The sequence below is a fragment of the Acomys russatus genome, chromosome 15, assembly GCF_903995435.1.
Source record: "Acomys russatus chromosome 15, mAcoRus1.1, whole genome shotgun sequence".
Taxonomy (NCBI): Eukaryota; Metazoa; Chordata; class Mammalia; order Rodentia; family Muridae; genus Acomys; species Acomys russatus.
Window position 1 is genome coordinate 7,359,835 of NC_067151.1, and position 17,798 is coordinate 7,377,632.

General features: G+C 48.1%; 1 protein-coding gene across 2 annotated transcripts in view; it reads right to left on the reverse strand.

Moving 5' to 3' along the window:
* Fndc3b (fibronectin type III domain containing 3B) overlaps nt 1-17,367 on the reverse strand; it is a 292,863-nt gene extending 275,496 nt beyond the window's left edge. Inside the window, exon 1 of one of the 2 annotated variants that reach the window (XM_051156993.1) lies at nt 17,187-17,367. The gene's annotated coding sequence lies outside the window, so the exon portion shown is untranslated. Of the gene's footprint in view, nt 1-16,406; nt 16,521-17,186 lie in introns of those variants that run through there. The other variant, XM_051156994.1, reaches the window with a different exon arrangement.
* Nucleotides 17,368-17,798: the final 431 nt, after the last annotated feature.

Genomic DNA, 17,798 nt, shown 5'->3' on the forward strand with positions numbered 1-17,798 from the left:
CATAAACCTGTTCATGATTTCCATGTGGGAGAGGGCCTAATGTCCCAATAATTAAAAGGAAAAACTTTCAGTTTTTAAAATGACTCCTCTTTCTCTAACAGTGAGTCTGTTTAGTACGCTGTTGAGTTGGTTTTTTTTTTTTTTTTTTTTTTTTTCTTCCTCCTTGCAAGTCAGAAAATTAAATTTTCTTCATTTCCAGCCAGGGGCCACTCAAACAGATGTAATGGGTGTAGACAGCACTTCCTGCCTACTGTAAGAAAATAATGGGATTGCCATTATTAACATGGCCTCGGGCTTGCACTGAGGTGGGGCTCGGGAGAAACTGACCTTTCATTTTCATCAGTTTGCCTGAACGACTTTCTGGCTTTAAAAGGAAAAGGGGATGTTATTTTTTCCCCAGCAGGAAAGGCTAACGCTGGCTTGCTCACCCTCCTGAAGCAAGGCAGGATCCAGCCCCTACCAGGCTTCCCAGTTCTGGGTGTTTCTGTCTATGGAAGACCCTGCCGGAAACAGCTAGCTGAGATGGAGTGCCATTTTCATCTTTTACTTTTGTGAAGCCAAGTTTCTCATTTCCAAGAGGACAGTGAGGATTAGGCACCTCGAACACCTGAAGCTACTCCAGTTAGTCAAAAGCACACGCTGTGTCTATCATCATCATCATCATCATTAGTATGTGTGTGCACGCTCCCATGCGTGTGACAGTGCGCATGTGTCGGTCAGATGACAACCCGCTAGATTCAGCTCTCTTGTACATCTGGGGATAAATGGAGGTTGCCAGGCCTGCGCTGAGACTACCTTTAACCTCCTGAGCCATCTTGCAATCCCTCTGGGTCACTTTAATAAAAACAACATCCATACACAAGTAGCCAGAAACAACAAAACCAAAAAAGGTGGCAAAGTTATTTCCATGTCTTCACTGTTTCTTGCCAAGGTATTCTGATGCTAGAGAGAGAGAGAGAGACAGAGAGAATCTAAGGTGTTAACTCAAGAGATGAAAGGCGGATTCTGGGATCCCCACGGTTTCACCCACTCAAGTCAAAGCTGGATCTGTCTTTAAAAATGAAAAGACATCTGCAAAAAGGGAGAAAGGCAGGAGAGAGGGCTTTTCTCTCAAATGTCCTTTGATCCTGGATTGGGAAGAAGAGGAAGCTGACCGGCCATATATATCTACTTAAAAAGGAACAACCTCTCTCCATAGCAGCAGGAGAAAGAAAGATGCTAGAAACCAAGCCATCCTCTGCAATGCATGGCCATCAGCAATGCCTTCCCCATGTCCCCCCACCCCTCGCCCAGAGAATCACATGTGCTCTGCGTCAGGAGTGAGTGCGGCTCCTTGAACAGGGACACTGGGGGAGTCTGAGTTTAGAGGCAGGCCGATCACAGAGTTTAAAACGACCAAACTGTGTAAGTAACTATCACCCCATATTGAAATGCACCTCACCAATCTCTCAGGGCCCAGAGGACAGCAATGAAATAATAAGATGGCAGCCATCACTTTCTGAGCAGGTGACAGTCCGAAGGCATCCTCCTGACAGACACATACAGGCTGAGCAAAACAGGACCTCAAGGCCAAGTCCTCCAGGGCAAACTCAAGCTCAACCAGACCACAAATTGTATAGGTTGGGGCTTCTCTTCTTACCAAAGCATGAATTCCAAACTAAGTGAGTAATTTCACATGGCCCCCAAGTATGAAAACTATGTGATAATCAGCCATTATTTATGCACTAGGGCTCAAGAATGCCAAAGAAATGGTTTCCCTTAAATCTAACAGAGCCTACAGTTTACCTTTCTAGAAAATCATTCTGTATTTTCCTTAATGAAAAAATATATGTATTTATTAGCTATGATTTCTTGAAAAATGCTATAAAAGATACTTCTTGGCTAGAAATAAAAAGTGCTGAAGACATACAAATATCTCCATCAGTTTCATTGTTTCATTTTGTTTTAAGGAAGGGGGGGGGAGTTCTTCCTCAGTCTTCTAAGAACTTGTCACAGGAGGGCAGGACTGTCACTCTACCAAACTGACCCGTGACTCAGGGGATGGAAAGATTCGTCATCTCACAGGAAATGCAATAGGAACAAACTCACTCACCTTGCTCAAGTGCCTGCCCACCCACCAGTCCTCTGGAATAGTAGGCAGGGCTCTTAATTGCTGAGCCGTCTATCCAGACCTTAAGTAAGCTCTTAAGAAGCGTCAAGTAATTTAAAAGAATTAGCAGGTAATACATTAATAAAAAGCACCACTGTTTCCATGTTAACCTTGAATCTAAAAAGCAAGTGAAAAAAATTAGAATAGTTGCATTCTAAGACCTCTCAAGTGTCCACAGGTACCACTAGAATCTAAGGACAAAAAATGGATAACAGAACAGGTTAAAATTATGTCCAAAAATCTAATAAACCTGTAAATAACTGTCTCTTCCATAATAATGAAATGTTGTGGGGATTTTAAAATACTGTTAAATACAGCCTGAAATAAAACTTAGTACATTTCTTCCACCATCATCACAGACTGGCCCTTACCAAAAAAAAAAAAAAAAAAAAAAGTATTTCTAAAAATGAATTTACTTCCTAAAAGACTATGATTTCATAATAAATTCCTCAGATATGAGTGTAGCGGGCAGAGTGTTGTGGTATACACCTGTAATCGCCACACTTGAAGACTCAAGACAATCACCGGAACTTGAAGCCAGCCTGGTCTACACAGTGGCTATATAGCCAGCCTTGGTTCAAAACAAGGGGTGGGGCTTTGGGGGGTCAGAAAAAATCCTGGTGACCCTTATCCAAAATTAATTAATTAAATCTCCACTTTAGTGATGGTGGTGAAGTGTTTGAGAATCAAGTCCAAGTGATTAAACACGCAAACAAATAGAACTGGAGAGAAGGCTCAGTGGGGAAGAGTGCTTTCCACGCAAGCCTGAGGCCTTGAGTTCAAATCCCAGACCCACTGAAAAAGCTGGCGCCACCCCATGCTCCTGTTACCACAGCACAATGTGAAGCAGGACAGGAGGACTGTTGGGGCCTGTGGCTGCCAAGCTAGTTCTGGGCTCAGGGAGGAACGCCCCTGTCTCAAGAGAACAGGGCAGTGACAGAATAGGCTCTGGCTTCCACACCTGAACACATATGTGTGCGCACATTCACAAAGGAAACACTCAACCCCTAAAGTTAACATGTATTTCTTGTTTTTATATCTTTCAGGGAAAATGATTTTTACAAATTTAACACACTTACACTTATCTTCCTGATGGCATGAAGGATGCACCAACAACCAGCAGCCCTGGCAGCTAGGACAAGGGCCCTTTGAGGAGGGGACACAAAGGCAACATGACTTTAGGGACTACTTCTGTGGGGAGCTGCCTGTCTCAACCATACTCAGCCAAACAGGAAGGTGATCTGAACCACTCGCACCAGTCTAAGGAGTCAGCACGGATGTCCTTTTGAGCCATGACCACATTACTGTGAAGGGCACAAAAATGCCCTTGTGCAGTGGTGGTCATTAGGACATCTTTACATGTTCTCTTTGTCCACACAAACTGTACCAGGATGGAAACTTGTGAGGCCTCTCTTCAGACACTGTCCTTAACTCACCTTGAAGGACCTCACTTTCTAAAGACAGGATAGAAAGCTAAGTGACTTCTAACAAGGAAGCTTTCAGGGGTGCCAGCTAGCCAGGGTTAGCCTCAGCTGGCCAGAAAGGCGCAGGCTCCAGGCTCCTCCGAATCTTGAGGTCATTTTTAATTAACTGCAGAAACCTCTCTCCAGCAATAAGGAGCCCTGTATGTCTCAGACCTGTGGCTGCTTTGGTACAACTGACACTAGCACACAGCTCGCTGTGAAAACAGAGACAGGCCAGTCATCAGAATGTGTTTTGCTTTTCCAGGTGCAAATTAGAGGGAGAGCGTCTCACTCCACAAAGCAGTTCAATGCAAAGACACAGAGATGAACTTCCTCAGTGAAGCATCTCTCTGGGGTAGCATGCAACATGTCTGTATTCTGCGATGCTTCGCCATCGCCTCTCTAAGCACCAGCCTCATATCTTCCCCATGTGCCACATTCAGCGTCTTACACATTGCCTTCTGGAATTCACCCTAACTTAAGTCAGTATTACAGAAAACAATCCAGGAAAAAAATTTCCCTCTTGGGATAGTTCCAGAATATTATTATTGTATAAAAAAAATAAAACTTAGACAAGTTAAGCACATGAGAGACATTCAATTTCGCTTGGCCTTAATATTCAGCTACCTGAGAATATAAGCATGCATTGTTCCAAGCCCATAGAAGCATGCGAGATACTAAATGTGGGGCCAGGCATCTATAGTGACGCGCTGGCACACCCTGATGATAAGCACACAATGCCCCTTCATTTCCCCTTCGTCATTCTGTAAGCAGAGCGTGGCTGTTGTTCACACTCTTCCTCAACACGAGACCATGACCTTTCCTATCGCTTGGGAATTAAACCAGCTCTCCTCTTGAGAAGGAAGGTCACAAAGAGGACCGACCATGACATAAACACTCACATAGTGGCATTCTGCCAAGTAACTTTACACATATGGTAATATTTATAACTATATACATAGAATATACAATGGGTAGCCATCCATGGTTGTAGTCAAAAGAAAATATACCCCACTTAGAGAATACACGTGCAAGCTACTGCCACGCCCATACGGGTTCATTATTTCCCAAAACTCAGGAATATATGGAAAATGCCTTCTGGGTGTGTGTGGGGGGGGGGGGGGGGGGGGGAGAGACAGAGTCTCTCTGTGTTAGCCTTGGCTGTCCTGGACTTTGTAGATCAGGCTGGCCTCGAACTCACAGCAATCCACCTGCCTCTGCCTCCCGAGTGCTGGGGTTGCAGGCGTGCGCCACCACACCTGGCTTCCACTGGCATTTTCAGTGTCAGCTCCAGCATCTCGGACGTGCGATGCGCCCACAGTGCTCAGGCTTCTCCTCCCATCACTTAAGCAACGGCCTCCAACATGACTATCGGCGCCTTGGGTTCACTCTCCTAGACAGAAACCCCGACACGCTGCTTACAAGCAGAGTGTTAAGGGTCCAACAGTGGAACCGCACATCTAGTTCCGACTTCTCCATGGCTCGCCATGCATGTCAGCAAAGATCACCTGTGTTCTTGCATGGCTGTGCACACAAACAGGCTACCTGGTTCAGGTAAGCACTACGGAGGCGGCTTTCACCTTCAGAGACCTGCAACTTTTATACCCTTCCTCTTCACTTGAAGCCAGCTAAAAGTGAGAAAATACACCATTAAAAGGGGAAAGGGAGCTGGGAGTGTTGCGCTGGTAGAGCCTGCCTAGCACACAGACACCCTGCAGAAACCCTGGGTTTGATCGCTAGCCCCACATAAAATGTGACACCTGTGAATCTTGAAAGCAGGAGGAGCACAAGGACAGGGACATCCTGAGCTACACAGCGAGCTAGAGGCTAGCCTCGGCTACATAGATGAACGAAGAGTCTGCTGTACCAGAACACATCTTCAATTTTTCTCACACCAAATACAATAGCAAGTCCACATTTTAAACACGTTTAAGCATGCAATTTCATAGGGTGACATGCACTCACAACGGCAACCATCATCACTACTCACTTTTAGTTTTCCACCATGCCAAACACAGACTCTCTGGATAGACCCATCCCACACTACCTCCCCCAGGACCCCTGCCACTTTGGCTCTCCAACCTTACTGATTATTGGCGCCTTGTACAAGTAGGAACTTATGTTCGTTTACATTAGACACTTAGCTACGCTGCTCTGAATGAGAAACCTCTCCCCAGCTGTGGTGCAGTTTGGGAAGGTTGTGGAACATTTAGGTGGTGGACCTTTGCTAGAGGAAATGTGTCACCAGAGGCGGGCTTTGAAGGTTTATGGCCTTGCCCACTTCCTGTTCCCTCCTCCCCCCTCCTCTCTTCACTGTTCCCTCCTCCTCTCTTCACTACTCTCCCTCCTCCCTCCTCCTCTCTTCACTGTTCTCCCTTCTCCCCCCTCCTTTCACTGCTCTCTCTCCTCCCCCCTCCTCTCTTGACTGCTCTCCCTCCTCCCCCCTCCTCTCTTCACTGCTCTCCCTCCTCCCCCCTCCTCTCTTCACTACTCTCCCTCCCCTGCCCCCTCCTCTCTTCAATGCTCACTCTCCCCTCCCCCTCCTCTCTTCACTGCTTCCTCCTCACCTCCTCTCTTCACTGTTCCCTCCTCCTCTCTTCACTGCTCTCCCTCCTCCTCTCTTCACTGCTCTCCCTCCTCCCCCTCCTCTATTCACTGTTCTCCCTTCTCCCCCCTCCTTTCACTGATCTCCCTCCTCCCCCTCCTCTCTTCACTGCTCTCCCTCCCCTGCCCCCCTCCTCTCTTTACTGCTCTCCCTCCTCCCCCTCCTCTCTTCACTGTTCCCCCCGCTTCACTGCTCACTCTCCTGCCTCCACTACTTTTGCTTTCTCTGTATGGATGAGAATGTGATCTGCCAGCTTCTCTCTCCAGACTGTGGCCACACCTTCCTCACCATGAAGGACTTTTATCCATCTGGGCCCAGAAGCCAAAATACCCTCCTCAATCCCTGAGGTCCTGTCTTCAGGCACCTGATCACAGCAGCGACTACATTATCCTTCTGTCTTTCGAAGTCCATCTGTGTGATAGGTAGCATGTCGCCCCTCTTCTGCCTGCTTACTCACGGAAAAGACCATACTTGTTTACTCGTTCACCTGGAGATGGGCATGGATTATGTCCACTTCTGGCCTGCTTTGAATAATGCTATCATAACCCATGGCTTAAACACAGCTGGGGCCCCACTCTCTTCTGGGCCCAAAACTTCAGAATGAAGTTGCTGGCAATATGGTAATTCTGGTTGTGTATCTTTACGAACTACCAAACTTTTCCACAGAAAAAAATAGCATTTTACAAGCCCAGTAGCAACACACAAGTATTCTAATTCAATGTATTTTTAGGTATTTTCCAATTCAGTAATCCAGACTGTTACCCTAAAGCAGAATAATTTTTCCTGAGATAAAATAGAAAATAAACTGGGCGTGGTGTCTTTAATCCCAGCACTCAGGAGGCAGAGGCAGGTAGATCCCTGTGAGTTCGAGGCTAGCCTGGTCTCCAAAGCAAGTCTAGGACAGCCAGGGATACACACAGAGAGAAAATAGAAAAAAAAAGAGCAGCAATATTCATCACGTTCATTCCTTTCCTCGACTGATTTAAACAACAAAGGCTACCAGTTGCTTTCATTGTTGTCTGCGATTAAGTGCTGTGCAGGAATTCAAACCAAGGGCCTTGGACTCTAGGCAAGTGCTGTCTTACACGTCCTCCAGGAACCCCTAGAAAACCTCTTAAAACCTGAGAGAAAATGGAGGACAGATCCTAAGGACGCATTAAAGGTTTTACACTACTGTAAAGAGTTGGCAAATCTCATGTGGCTTCACCACTAATGGAAGAGCTATTGGCAGCTGGCGGCTGCGGGAAGGGTCAGGTGTCTGAAGGGTCAGGTGTCTGCAGGAGTGTGGTCACTAGTGAGTTCCTCACACCCAGCGGGTGATAGCATGACCACGCACAAGGAGACAGTAAGAACAAATTCGGTGGGTTAAATACACAATAAATGATTTTTGTTTTGTTTTGTTTTTTGAGACAGAGTTCTCTGTGTAGCCCTGGCTACCCTGGAACTCACTCTGGAGACTAGGCTAACCTAGAACTCAGAGATCTGCCTGCCTCTGCCTCCGGAGTGCTGAGGCTAAAGAAGTGAGCCACCACCCGCAGCAAATAAATAATTGTTTTAAGTTGATAAATCTAGCTCTGCAGTAGTCACGTCCTAAGACACCTTCATGCCTGAGCAATGGGGTGTATTACAATTTGCTTTTTGTTACTATTATAGAACACTGACTAAAACCAAGTTATGGAGGAAGGGGTTATTTAGCTTGCAGGTTACAGTCTATCGTGGAGAAGCCAAGGCAGGAGCAGCGAAGACAAGACCTGAAACACGGAAGACTGCTGCTCACTGGCATGCTTCCTACACAGGCCGGGATGACCAGCCTAGGGAATGGTACCACCTACAGTGAGCTTGGCCCTCCTACATCAATTATCAATCAAGAAAATGCCTCGTTAGATGAAGGTGACTCTTCACCTGGCGTCCCTCTTGCCAGGTGTGTCAAGTTGACACCCAAGATCGGTCGTTGCAGACATGTTTACGATACTTATTTCTGGGAAGTTCCTCCCGTCACTAAGCATGTCCTCCTTTAATAGAAATATGAACAGAATGCATGCCTAACCTATCTAAATACATAATTCACGAACTCTTACAACTAAGCCCAAAGGCGGAGGTACGAGCAGACGAGCAGCTCAAAACAACAGTCGAGCTAGAGAGGCAGCTCAGTTAGCTGATGCCTGCTTAGCAAATGTAAGGCTAGCACACACCTACAATTCCAGCACACTACCCGAGGCCTCAGTCTCAGCACCTGGGAGGCACAGGCAGGAGGAGCAGGCATCAAAGCATCTGCAGCTCCGAGTGATGGAGGTCAGCCTGCGCTAAATGAGACCCTGGCTAAAAGAAACAGACGCAGCAAGACCCCTAAAGCCTTTAGGGGCCTGCAAGATGGCTCAGCCCTGGAAAGGTGCTTGCCAGGCCTGCCTTGTGACCTGAGTTCAATCCCCAGAATCCATAGAAAGACAGAAGAACCAACCCCACAGATTTATAGTCTGCCCTCACACACGAATAGGAGTGTGCGGGCGGGCATGCGTGCGGATGCGCCCACACACAATTTTTTTAAAGGCTGGAATTCTTCATCTTACCAATATGTCATCAAGTACTTACACATGAGAAGAGAAATTAACAAAAGCAAAACAAATGTCACCAGAATTCCAAAACAAACAAGCTGGCAGAGTTGTGCTCCACTTGAGAGAGACAAGGAAGCTGCAACTGTGGCCAGGGTGCTGGGTCAAGTTCACCGAGAGCACGGAGAAGGAAGCAGCCAGTCTATGGCATCCAAAGCAGCACCGAGAGGAAAGCATTCCCAGACCACGGCGCGCTCTCAAGCTGTTTTTACGGACACTCGTTTTCCCATCGTGCTACAGTGGTTTCTTCTCTTCATTAGATAAATATTTCTCCACTGATGGACTTAAACTTTTTGATATTTATACTCAACCCTTCTTAAACATTCTTTTCTTGAGGGGAGGACTTGCATGTGTCACTGCATGTTTGGAGGTCAGAGAATGTTACAGGAGTCCACTCACACTTTCCACCAGGCAGGCCCTGAGGTTCAAATTGAGGGCATCAGGCTTGGCAGCAAGTGCCTTTACCTGATGAGCCCTTTTGATGACCCTAGAACTTTTTTATTGGCAACAGGAGGCCAATCGTCACTCTAACTTGGCCTGGAATAGTTAAAAACTTCTAAGTAGTTATGCCTAGATGAAGTACAATGAAGGTACTTCTAACAGCGATCTCTTTCCGGGACCATGGAGAGCCCAAGCTCCTAACAGATAAATAAGTTGTTTCCTAGGGTTTTATTGTGTAAGAATGTTGGGAGGGTCTACACTGGGTGTCTTCCTCAAGCACTTTCCCCCTTATTTTTTGAGAGAGGGTCTCACAGTGAACCTGGAGCCTGTGGGATCCTCTCATCTGTGGCTGCAGCTCTGGAGTCAGCGGACATGCCCCACCCCGCTCGGCTTTTCACACACGTGCTGGGATCAGAACTCGGGTTCTCAGGCTCCCACCACAAGCACTATACTGAGTCACCCCAAGTCCCTAAATTTACTAAGCTGAAGGTACCCCCATCTAGCTATTTTTCAAATTTTGAAAGGGAGAGAAGAATTGGGGTGACCACTGCCTGCTCTAGGGGTTACAGTGTTCACTACACTCTCTAAAACTGTGAGCCAAGTAATTCAGCACGTGAAAGGAAAGAACGCTTGGCCTTTATCCAAAGAAACAACAACCACAACAAGAAAGCAGAATATTCCAGTAACAAAGGGCCTAGTCTGGATGCCAATGCCTTCTGCATCAATAAGGATATGACATAAAATTACACTCTCCGCTCGGGCACAGCCATTTAACACAAGACACACTAAACACTGGTGCCAATTCAACTCACATTGCCTTTAGCTCGACATCATCTCACAACACCCAACACCCACAAAATCCACACACACCCCACACACAACCACACCCCACATACACTCACATCACACACACATAAACACCACACCACACACCACACACACACACATATATATACACCACACACACATGAACACCACACCACACACACATATATACCATACACAACACACATATATACACCACACACACACACCACATACTTAAAAGTCACAGGGAGGTTAAATGACACTACAATCATGAGATATAATTGCGCTCCGATTAGGAACTGTGCTCAAATTGACAGTATTGCCAAGACCATTGGAACTTACAAATGCAAAGCTGGGGCAAAGAAAAGAAATTCAAAGATTGATCTAAGTTCACAGGAGGAAGTGTCCTCCCTGGCAGATGGCTGCCCAGGGAATCTCAGAGGATGTTAAAAGTTGTACTTTTAAAGCTCCTCCCCCTCGCATCTGCAACTCCTGCCCCACATACCTCTGGGTCTCCAAGGACTGATCCTTGTTACTAAAGCTACTACCAACAACTGTCCCCAGGTGAGCCGGGCCTTGGAGCTGGACCTCGCAAAGGGCTGGTCCCAAGCCACCCTGACATGTGCATCTGTGCTCAGTCTGATGAAGTGGCCCTCCCTAGCCACCAGGACCCACGCCATGTTCCACCTGCCCAAAAACAGAGCACAACATCTGCTTCAGGCCTGAAGCTAAGCATATGTTTATGGGTATTTCACTACTCAAATAGCATCCAGGTAAGCTGAGGAAAAAAGCTGCTCCTCCACCACCCACAAGCGTTCCCGACAGCAAGGAGCTAAGCTTTACCTGGAAATGAAGTTAGTTCTACCAGGAAACACTCTCCAGTTCCAGGACACTGACACCAACATGAAAAGCAACAGCCGGGACTCCAGCGAGAAATGCAGGGGGCTGCAAAGATTGGCCTGCACTGAAAACAGGACTCTGCCCCCAGCCTCAAGTGTTGAAAGCTCAAAGAATGGGCTCAGATAACAGAAGGGCTAAAGGCCTCCCTATCGGTCAGTAGTGGAAGCTCTTCTCAGAAACTGCACTTCCCGCTTCATCTGGACAATGACCCTGAACCGAGAAAGCCACACTCGCCTGGCCATCCAGGCAACCTGCTGCTGGCCCAGCCAAAGCCCAACCTGACCAACAGGCACAGAGAGAGTGAGTCAGGGCAGGGACCAGCTTTGGAGGCATCCCTTATCGGCAACTCCGTCCGGAATGAGGAGTAAATAAGGAAACATCTAGGCTTAAAGTTGTATTTACTGACCACAAAAAGAAAACTAAATGATTTCTCAAACCGGCACAGCACAGTCTCTAAAGCATGCAAGTCCCACAGGACCAGCTCCAGGGGAGACTCTGATATAATCAACTGCTGAGTTTACAGAAAGCTTTGTCAAAGCCTTTTAAAGACACAGACTAATGCCTATGATAACCGTTTAAAAAAGATTCACGTGACTTTTATTAAGATGGGGAAACCCAGGTTAGGAGAGGTTCAAAAGTTTACCTGAGACACACAGCTGAAAAGGAAAATGATTCCTTGACAAACGAGGTTTGCTGACACCAAACTGATGCTAAGATTTAGCCCTCAACCTTTGCCTGCCACCCAACATCTTTAAGATTATAGTCAGTCTCGATAACTTGTACCTTGATGTCCTAACAAATTGAACCACGCGTATATCATGGTTGTATTTCTATTTATAACAGTTCTTACCCTGATCCCGTGAAAATGGTGTGATGCTCCTCACAGCCAGGAATGGGTACAAAGAACACATCTGAATGCCTAAATGTTCCCCTTAACCAATGCCTTGCCTGTGGTTGAATTTATAACGTCCCGATAGCTAGAGGCAATGTGATTTACATCCACATTAAATTAATACTGCAATTTAGGACTGATTCACTGACAAGCGTCTTTGGGATTCTACTGTTCTGTTCTGGATTATAATTATAACCTGCGATTTTCCCTGTGACTCTGAAGGATACAGATCCAGGTGTCTTTATATTGAACATGGAAACTCTTTTTTAAGATTTATTTATTAGGTATACAGTGTTCTGCCTGCATGTACACCTCCACACCAGAAGAGGACACCAGATCTTTTTACAATGGCTGTGAGCCACTATGTGGTTGCTGGGAACTGAACTCAGGACCTTTGGAAAAGCAGCCAGTGCTCTTAACCTCTAGAGCCATCTCTCCACCTGGAAGTTGTTTCTTAAAATTCCTAGTAAAGTGTGGGCTGGAAAGCTGTCTGGGCAACTAGGAGCTTGCACTGCTCCTGCAGAAAGACAGAGTTCAGTTCCCAGCACTAACATGAGACAGCTCGCAGCTCCAGGGGACCCAGCCTCCAAGAGCACCCCCATTCACAGGCACATACCCAGAAACATACACACATAATTAAAAGTAAATTTTCTTTTTAAGTCCTAATAAAAAGACATTCTTTCTCATTTCTCTTTTCCTGAAGTATTTGAGAATCAAGTCCAAGTGATTAAACACACAAATAGAACTGGAGAGAAGGTTCAGTGGGGAAGAGTGCTTTCCACGCAAGCCTGAGGCCTTGAGTTCAAATCCCCAGACCCACTGAAAAAGCTGGCGCCACCCCATGCTCCTGTTACCACAGCACAGTGTGAAGTAGGACAGGAGGACTGTTAGGGCCTGTGGCTGCCAAGCTAGTTCTGGGCTCAGGGAGGGACGCCCCTGTCTCAAGAGAACAGGGCAGTGACAGAATAGGCTCTGGCTTCCACACCTGAGCACACATGTGTGCGCACATTCACAAAGGAAACACTCAACCCCTAAAGTTAACATGTATTTCTTGTTTTTATATCTTTCTTGGAAAATACTTTTTACAAATTAAACACTCTTCCGCATTAGTTTATCTTCCTGCTATCCTGAAGTATAAAGACACTCGCTCCCACCTGCAACCCTCCTCCTCCCCTCAAAACAAAAACAAAAACAAAAGGTATTGGGTTCTGGGATATCTGTAGATAGAATCTAGTCGGATGAATGATCTTGGATTTCCACTACTGGGAAGTTTTTGGAATTTCTTTTACCAAATCAAACTCCAAAAGTGCAGCAAATACAAATTAAATCCTCTTACCAAAAAAATAAAAAGTTTCTAACCATTTTCTCATTGCTATACAAAGGGTCATTCCTGCTGTTTTAGTCTAACACAATTTGTGAATAAATCTATTGTTTGGTAGTGGGGGGGGGGGGGAGTAGTGTCTTAGTATACAGCCTTGGCTGGAGCTCCATATATAGACCAGGCTTGCCTCAAACTTAGAGATCCACTTGCCTCCTGAGTGCAGGCCTAAAGGCATGGGCCACTGCACCCTGCTTGATTGCTTAATTTTACAATTTGAATAATAAGACTACTTAAATTCTTCAGGCAGTTTCCATAACTCCATAAAGACTAACTCAGAAAGTCACTTTAAGAGAACTGCTCTGTGAGCAGGTGGTGTGGGCGTGAGAAGTGTGGTTTTGTTTCTTCCAACTCTATGAAGGGCTTTCATCTTCCTTTCTAATATTTACGATCTTTGGGGGAGGGAGGAGTAAGACACACTGTCTGCATAGACAAACTGATCTGGCTTCACTATGTAAGCCACCTGATCTTCCTGCCTCTGCCTCCCGAATGCCAGGATTACAGGTGTGCGCCACCATGCCTGGCTATGCTCGCTTATTACAACAAAATGTAAGAATTGGGCAGTTTACCAGCAATTCCTATACACAATCATTCCAACTAAACTAGTTAAAGATTTGCCCATCAGTTTTGACTATGACAGGTATGTTTTTAAAATGTAAGTAGCTATTTTTCCACTTTTTGGAAAGGCGGACCGTGGTACCCCCTATCCCAGACTTTAAAATCTACTTAGACCATGAATTCCGGAGCTGAGCTGAGGATCCAGCACCATGGTAGAACATTTGCCTCTATCTAGCACGCGCGTGCGCACATACATACATACACACACACACACACACACACACACACACACACACACACACACACGAGGCCCTAGGTTCAATCCTGAGGGGGCCAGAGCTAAAGCATCTGTGGCTAGAAAGAAAGAAAGAACACTTAACTTGGTGACTCAAAAGCAACACAGCTCAGTTGAAGCCAACAGACTTCAGAGTCTGAAAGTTCTGTTTCACACGAAAGTTCAAAATAATTTCGAGAAAATAAAGTTCAAAAGACAGTTCTTGAGTCACACAGCCAGATCTCAGACACTTAATTCCACGTGCCTCCAGCTTGCAGTAGGACCATCTCTACCCCTGGAGAGCTCTGTTGGATGTTATTCAGATTTAGTGAAACCGTGATTTCTGTGAACTTAGATGTCCTTGTTTGTAAAATGTACATTTACTATATAACCTAATTTGAAATACTCACATTTTAATCAAGTAATGTATAAGATGCAGAAATAGTGTTTATCTAAGAAGGAACAAACTTCTAGTACGATCTTGAACAGGCATGGTGGTTCCTAACTGTCATCTAGTGTCTAGAATGCAAGGCTGGAGGGCAGCTCTGAGAGGCCAGCCTGGACCACAGAACAAGAGCCTGTCTCAAAATCCCATACACCCAAAAAGTGTCTAAGTGCAATCCTCTGTTTTGTTCTGGGACAGTAACCCTGAACCTATGGATTACAGAAGGTTTAAGAGTCGAGCACCGAGGTCCACGGAATAAACAAGCGGCCCAACTCCTGGTGGTAGCCCCCAGCATTGCTTCAGAAGACCCAGCACACGGGCACCCCTACTCAGCCCGGGCTCTGATGACAGCTATTTTTAAAAGGTCTTAAAAGACTGCCAGAACGTCATTCTGAAACTGTATATACTGTCATTAGCTACTGCAGCCCCACCCCCAAAAGACCTCAACGTGTTAACAGAGCCTAAAGGAACCTTATCTCGGCACGTGATTGTTTTCTCTCACAAACATTCAAACCAAAATGCTTGAAGAGCACGTGTGAGTTTAAAATTATCAGGACAGCAATTTAAAAAAGAAAAAAAAATATATATATATATATATTAACTATGCCTCCTCCTTAGCGGGGCTGCCAGTGTATTTCCAGGGTCTCAACGAGTAAGAACTGCTGTTAAGAACTGAGCCCTCCAGGGCAGAGCCTGCCTAGTCTTTACCCTTTTCAACAGCTGCCCCTAGGGAGCCAGGAAATTTACTGAGAGCAGTCTTTACTGCGTCCAGAGTCAGCCTCCAAAGAGCAGTGAACCAACAGCCCCCACAAGTCACAAAACCAGGTCAGAGTTGCCATGGGCTGTGTACCATAAACCCAAGTTCCCAGGGTCCCAGCCTAACCAGGAGGTTCGAGAGAGCCAGGGACTCAAATCTCAACAGCTGAGTGACATTTAGGACTCAAATCTCAACAGAGCAGTGACATTTTGCCCAAAACCTGACTTTTAAATTTTTTGTTGCTGTTGTTGTTGCTGTTGTTTAAAAAAAGAAGAAGAAGAAGAAGAATGTTATTCCAATACGGATTCCTTTTCTTCCGGGTCTGTCTGCTCCCTACTGACTCTGCCACAACCATGGTGCCTCCCCTTTTCCAATGCCCCACCTCTTGCCACATTTATAAAAAAGAAAAGAAAAGAAAAAGTCTCCCCTAGCTTTTCCTAGTAAGGCCTGGAAACTGGAGGAAATTCAAATCAAATTAGTTGCACATTAAAAAATAAACAGACAAGCAATCAAGGGTGCCCACCCAACAAAAGCCCTCACCAGTTCCAAAATATGATTAAGCCTGGGAGGGAAGAGGGGGAGGGGGGTTTAGCCGGGATGGAGATAAACGTGTGCATTTTTGGCCCCAGAGTCAGCCTCATCGCGGCCAAATTCTACATTTTGTTTAAAGAAAACGCTGGGCCTGAGAGAAAAGAAAATAAAAAGTTGTAACTTTTAAAAAAGTCTGCAATCCGCACTGTCTGGATAAAATGCCAGCGCTTCCTTCGTCTGGGACCGCCGGGTAGGAGCAGAGATTCGAAAAATCTCCAACCCAAGCCGCTCACTCCGGGAAGACGCCCGGCCGGCGGCGCCGCCCGGCGGCCCAGCCAGGTCTCCCGGGACGCTCAGAGTCCCCTGGGCTCCCGCGGCCCGGCGCTGTGGACGCTAGTCGGGCACAGCCCCGGGCTCCGCTTTCCGTGAGGAATGACAGGCCCTTCCCACGGCTGCCCGTCCCTGCCTGCCATCCGAACCAGACGGTCCCCGCGGCCCGCCCGGCCCGCCCGCCGCCTCGGGGCGCGGATTCCACCCGCCCGGTCTCCCGGCCGCCCCACCCCCGGCAGGGGCGCCCCTCGAAGCTGACCGACTGACCCGCGCTCCGCTGGCCCACACGCAGGGGGTCCTCCTCTGCTTCCCGCCGCGCCCCGCTCCCCCGCCCGAGGCTGCAGCCGCCTGGCTCGCCCAGTCCAGCCGCGGCCGCCGGTTCCCGCCCCCAGCCCGGGGGGAGCCCAGGGGGCAGGACGGGGAGGGAGGACGTGGCGCGCAGAGGTGGCCAGCGGCGGGCGGGGAGTGTCCCCAAGAGGCCCTGGCGGGGGAAGGGGCGGCCGGCCGCCGGTGGACCCTCCCCGCGAGCATCCAGGGTCCGGGGTCGCAGCCCGGAGCCCCCGAGGGGGCAGAGGCAGTCCAGACTCCCAGCTCCACGCGCACGCACGCCCTCCTCCCTCCACCATATGGAAATCTACAGTCTCCTAAAGTGACACGTCGAAGATTCCTCGGCCTGGCCGCTCGCCCTCCCCCCCCCTCCCGGGCAGCGGTCCTGCCGCGGGGATCTGGGCGGGGGAGCGGATTCCTCCAAGCGACCGGCCGGGGAGGAGGGGAGCTCGAAACCCCGCATCCTCCGCTTTCTTCCCGGGCGAGAGGGGCAGGCGGGGCCGCCCCCTACCCGGCCGAGAGCTTCGGGTAGCCGAGCGGTCGCGGGCGACCGGGACTCCGCAGCCAAGTTTTCCTCTAGCATCCCCGAGTGCTCCGGGGCCCGGAGCGCACTCGGGAAGACTCGGTGTCCCGCCCGGGCTCCGAAGCGCGGGGACCCGAGGGCGACGGTGGGTGGCACGTCCCCCCCCCCCGGCACCCCGCCGCTCTCGCACGCCTTACCTCCCCTCGGGCTGAAACGGGGCTCCGGACGCCCGCAATCCGGGTCGCCCACGCCGTCCCAGCCAGCCGCCCGCGGGATCTCCGCTGCCTCCTGCGCTGCTCCCGCCGCTCCCGCCGCCGCACTCCGCCGCCTCCTCGGGCCGCCGCGGCTGCTCAAATAACTACCAGGAGGGTTTGATGGGGGATTCCGCCATGTCAATGATGTCGGGACCACATGGGGACTCGGGACCCGCCCACTGCCGTAAGCCTCCCAGTACACGCGCAGCCACAAGTGCAAGCTCGCTGTAGCTTGACTAGGCCTCCCTTTCCCAGAAGCCAGGCCTGGCTACACCTAACTCTGGCTCAGTGGGACTTCTTATCTGAACTAGAGGGAACTAGAAGAGGCTGAATTCTGCTAATGGCAGAAACATCACTATAAATACACTATTTGCTCAGTAATTATTAAGGTGGACTTGTTATTTTTCACTTATAACACATATTTCCTTTTCCAGTTGTAATCCCCAGAGGAATCCTCCAGTGATTCTGTCGCTCCTTTGACTTCCCACAGCATTTTCTTCACTCAGCTACTAAAGCATGAACAAATTGTGTCATACCAAAATGTAAATGCCTGTT